This window comes from Trypanosoma cruzi, genomic scaffold (assembly GCF_000209065.1).
Source record: "Trypanosoma cruzi strain CL Brener 1047053516945 genomic scaffold, whole genome shotgun sequence".
NCBI lineage: Eukaryota > Euglenozoa > Kinetoplastea > Trypanosomatida > Trypanosomatidae > Trypanosoma > Trypanosoma cruzi.
Window position 1 is genome coordinate 3880 of NW_001849070.1, and position 5523 is coordinate 9402.

Genomic DNA, 5523 nt, shown 5'->3' on the forward strand with positions numbered 1-5523 from the left:
GCTGGGGCGGTGGGCCTTGACTGCTTCACCGACAGGCGTTGCAGTGCGGCTGCACCGACCACCGAGCCGTGCGAGTGCCGCGCCCAACGCCATTGGGACTGCGGGAGGAAACAGCCGCGACTGTCCTTTGGAGCCAGCGGCACCTGCATGCCGCAGTTGGGCGGTGCGAGTGGGATGCTTCACCGCACGGGTGTTGTGATGGCACCTCGCAGCGGCTCTTGTGATGTTTCCGACGCTGCAGCTCGACATGCGGCGGGGAGTAAAGTGTGACCACAGTGGACCATGAGCAGCACCAACATGAGGCTGAACGATTTCCTTTGGAATTATGTTGGCGGCAGGGCGGCCGTTGATGAAAGAATACAATGTGACGATGGAGATGTTTGTTCAGGAGCCGGATGATTACGTACAAGACCAGCGGCTCCTTGAAGAAATTCTTAACCTCACTGCGCACCAAGCGCTGGAGGCCATTACTAGGCCTCTTCACGAAGGTGTGCACTCTCTCGGGCAACGTAGGGACTATGAAAGAAAAGCATACGATCACTCCTCTTGCAAGGAGAAAACCAAACGGTGTACTCACGCAGGTACTGACAGAAGCGAGGCGGGAGGCAGAGGAAAGGCTAAGAGGAACGCAAGAAATGAAATTTACCATTTCCACTAATATCGAAGACGTGCTGTTTAAGGGAAGAGCTCGCGTCAATGAAATGAAGCTGAACGACTTTCTTACGAGGGAACCGGACGGCAGGGGCATTGTGGACACCAATCGGGATGCCATGCTGGAGGAGTTTTTTAGGGACCCCACGAGGTATATCCGTGATAAAGGAGCGTTGAACGAAATACAGGCATCAGTTCGTTATTTGGGTATGAGGCGAGCTGTAAAGGGTGAAGTGGTCTTCGACGAGGATACACGCAGGCTATGCGATAAGGGTGTCAACAGTCTACCGGGGTGGTCATTGGCTGCTGCGGACGTAAAAACAGCTGTTCATAACTCCACCAAACGTTTATTGGATGCGGCTGCCGAGGAGGCGAGGAACCCAACGACGACGAGCGCACCGGAGAAACTGGAGGGAGTGTACAAGTCTGTGCACAATGCGAGGCGGAGCCATGCGGTGGAACTTCCGGACGACGATGAGCGAATTAAAACGGGGACGGGAATGGGGGTGCATGAGGGGAAGCCAGAACAGTCATGGTCGTACAGGAAGTTGCCAACACGCCTTCGAAAAGGATGACGCTGTGCAGCAATGTGGTGCAGCACCTCCCGTGTTGATGGTGCTTGCCTCGGAGAAGGGATGGCCGCACTCGTGGCATACGATACAGGATCTTCCTAAGGACGTTTTTGTGAACTGCGAGGTGGAGCGAGCGTGGCAGATCGTCAAGGGCGATGTAACCGCGTGGTCCAGCCCTCACGGTGGGACCGACTTTAAGCCAAAGCGGCGTGTGTTGATTGGGACGCCCGGGATCGGGAAGTCGATGGCTGCCGGCTCGTACCTCCTCTACCAGCCGCTGCACTGCGATGCCACGAAACTCCAAGTGGTAGTCCACTGTTTTGGAGAGGAGATGCGTACGTGTCTGACAAGACCAGCAGGACGGTGACAAGATGCGGCGATGAGGACATGTGCGTCTCGGAGTTGAGACGTTTGAGGGGGCATGGGAGGAATGTGTATATTATCTACGATGTGGCAAAGGGGGGAACGCCGCCACCGAGACATTTTGCGCCTACTTCTGGATGGGGCATGATTGTGGTGCCTTCCCCAAACGTAGCCAACTATGATGAGTGGGCGAAGCAACTGCAAGCCGCGCGAGTCATCGTGAATTGCCCCGACGAGGTGGATGTGAAGGCGATCTGTACATGGATGAAACAAGGTCAGGATCCAGGTAAGCAGGCGGAATACTGGAGAATTGTTGAAGAACGCATGAAGAGGGTGGGGCCGATTCTACGTTACATCTTTGATGGGGAAAGTTATATTGATCCCTTGGGTGCCGTTAATGATGCTTTGTTAGCGATGAAACCTAGCGATGTTGGAGAGTACTTTACCCTGGGAGGAGAGAAAACATGGTGTTCCGAGGATCCGTGTCACAAACTTGTGAAGATAGTCCGGGCAAGAACAGATGAAGGTGCTGAGGTATTTCTCAACGCATCGATAAGTGCTGATATCGGGTTTCGAACTGCGGACCGTTTGAAAAAGGAAATGTGTGCGAGGGATCTTTTGTTGCTAATATTGAGATCGCATGGTGCTCTTGCTTCCCAAGCTCTGGAAAAATTTGGTTTGCGCGCATTCATGTATGGGGAGCCTGTCAGTGCACTAGTAAAGGGACTCAATGAGCTGAGGTCACCAGAACGTGATGAAGCACAGGATTCGGTGCTGAAGGTAAACCATCAAGGGCACCCCACTCGCGCCGTTGGATTAGCGTGACTGGAAGGCGGTGCCGAGAGGATTCCGATGGAGTACGGGGTGCTGTACCTACCGAAGGTTGAAAACTTTCCGCTGGTGGACGGCTTTTTCTTTGTGGAGTCCAATCCAATGACGCTGGTTGGGCTGCGTATGATTCCGGCGGGTGAGCACCACACCACCGCCAGCGCTGTGAGGCCGTTCACTGAGTGTCTGGCGGCATATTGTAACGGTTGGGAGGAATTGTTCCGAGACATGTCGTGGGATATTATGTATACAACACTTAGGCAGCACGCCGATGGATGACTGGCGGAGACGTCATGTCGATAATTCCAATAGTGTGAGCGACGATGAAAGCCGTGAAATAGCGGTGTTTTGGAACGGAAAAGGTGCGCCAGTAACAAGTTTTAGTGTCATTGGAAAGCTCCAGAAGGAGCGAGGCTCTCTGAGGTGGGGAATAACCACAGAAATGGGAAAATAAATTAGGGAGGGAAATAGTTTTTTGTTTCTAGTGAAAAGCATTTGGTATTTTCATACACCACGTTTATTGTGTGTGTACGAGGCATAATTGGAGAATTGCCCCGGTATGAGCGAATCATTGTTGCTGGCGGCATTGCGGTATCACTGCATTTTTTATTTTATTCTGTTGTTTTCCAAGGTCCATCACGAACAGAAGCATTTTTAGGGGATGTACGAAGATCAATTTCTATTGAGGAAATGGCGAACTCTGTGTAACCGCATGTAATGAGACGCCGCGTCATGGATGGATGAGGAATCGCTTCCGCGTGTGGCTCTTTGGGTGATTGCTTGCTCGGCGTGCGCTGTGTTTGTTGGCAGCGGGCTGTGGCCGTATCCCGTTGTCCGTGGGACTGAACTGGAGGCGATGATGGCGGTGGGTCTTTTCTCTTTCTTGTCCATTGGTGGGTGGCTGCTGGCGGTGTGTGCGTTTGTTGTGTAGACGCTGCCTTGCGTTGACAGTCGCTGTTTGTTCCCGGTGCGCTGTTCTTCCTTCTCCTGTTCCGTGTGTCTGTGTGCGTGAGTTGCTGTTGGGAGTGGCTGCGGCGGGGATGATGGTGCCAATCACAGTGGATGGGTGGCTGTGCTCACTGTTGTGCTCCTCACTGTTTTGTCTCTTTGCGTGGCATGCTTCCTTCTCTCCCTGCTTTTTCGCACACACGAAGGAAAAGCGTTACGACCAAGCGCTAATCGCCACTGTGAAATTCGAAGGCACTGAAAGGAACAACAACAGCACACACACCGCCCACGCACACACATATTTATATGCTCTCACGTGTTGCTGCAGTCAAGGCACCCGCACACACAACCGTTGCGGCGTGACCGGATCCAGCGGAAGGAGGAAGGAAGAGAGAGAGTGAGCCGCAGAGGCCCAGCATGTCCCGGCGTGTTTTTTATCCCGCGGTGCTGCTTCTTGTGATAATTTTCTGCGGCGTCCGTGAAGCTGCGTCCGCTTATGGAAGTAGTGGGGAAGGTCGTTGATCCTTTTCAGGGAACGACACCGGCGCCCTATAAATGGCAAGAAATGACTGGATCCGAGGCGGCAGCCGGCTCGCTTCGTGTTTCCAGCCTTGCTGAGGGGGTCGGCGGTGTGTTTGCCGTTGCTGAAGCTCAGTGCAGTGAAGGGGACGGAGCCTGCGGCCATGCTGCGATTGCATCCACGCACATTGGGACGGGCGGTGGTGGCTCAAAGGCGATCTCGGCGATGGATGCAGGCGTTTCTCTCATAGAACTTGTGGATGCCGCCAGTGGTACGATCAGGGCACGAGAAAAGGTGCAGCCAACGACAATTGTGAGCGGCGACAGTGTCTACATGGCCCTTAGGGACTACGAGAAGAAGACGTCTGGGGGTCAGGTTGCCGATGCAAATGGCTGGAGGCTTTTACTGACGCGGGGAACTCTCACTGAGGATGGTGGGCAGAAGAAAATCATGTGGGGTAATATCCGTGCGGTGGACCCTGTGGCTATCGGGCTTACTCAATTCCTGAAGAGGGTGATCGGTGACGGAGGATCGGGTGTTGTGACGAAGAACGGTTACCCTGTGCTTCCCATGCAGGCAGTAGAAAAGGATGGAAGGAGTGTTGTACTGTCCATGCGTTTCAAAATGCGTATAGAAGCATGGGAGCTCTCGTCCGGTACGACAGGTAGTAACTGCAAGGAACCATCCATCGCGAACTTGGAAGGAAATCTAATTTTGATTACTCCTTGCGCTGCCGGCTACTACGAAGTATTCAGGTCCATTGACTCTGGGATACGTTGGGACATGAGTGGTAGGCCAATTACTCGCGTGTGGGGCAACTCGTATGGTCGAAAAGGGCATGGCGTTCGCTGTGGCCTCACCACCGTAACCATTGAGGGAAGGGAAGCGCTGCTTGTTACCACGCCGGTGTATTTGGAGGAGAAAAAAGGTAGGGGTCGGCTTCATCTTTGGGTGAGGGAAGGTGCACGTGTGCATGATGCCGGGCCGATATCCGATGCAGCTGATGACGCTGCTGCCGGTTCCCTGCTGTATAGCAGTGGGGGCGATCTGATTTCGCTGTACGAGAATAGGAGTGAGGGGTCATGCGGTCTTGTTGCTGTGCACGTGGCTACGCAGCTGGAGCGGATAAAGACTCTGGTGAAGAGGTGGCAGGAGTTGGATGAAGCCTTAAGAACGTGCAGACCCACTGCCACTATCGACCCGGTGAGAAGGGGCATGTGTATTCGTCCCATTCTTACTGACGGGCTTGTTGGCTATTTGTCTGGTCTGTCAGCTGGGGGTGAGTGGATGGACGAGTACCTCTGCGTGAACGCGACTTTTCATGGGACGGTGAGAGGGTTCTCCAATGGAGTGACGTTTGAAGGACCCGGAGCAGGGGCGGGGTGGCCTGTTGCCCGAAGTGGACAGAATCAACCGTACCATTTCTTACACAAAAGGTTCACTCTAGTGGTGATGGCGGTCATCCACGATGAGCCGAAGAAACGCACCCCCATTCCTTTGATTCGTGTGGTGATGGATGACGGGGACAGGACTGTGCTATTTGGTGTGTTTTCACCCATGATGGGAGGTGGATGACTGTAATTCATAGTGGCGGTAGACAAATACTTCCAACAGGGTGGGACCCAGGAAAACCGTGTCAGG

General features: G+C 53.7%; 2 pseudogenes, besides 1 other annotated feature; both read left to right on the forward strand.

The window, feature by feature from the left end:
* Window positions 1-5523: a sequence feature (areas not merged during assembly with more than two copies in the genome that could not be assigned to a particular haplotype).
* Window positions 396-2693, forward strand: Tc00.1047053510891.30 (annotated as a pseudogene).
* Window positions 3669-5523, forward strand: Tc00.1047053510891.40 (annotated as a pseudogene; the record flags this gene model as incomplete).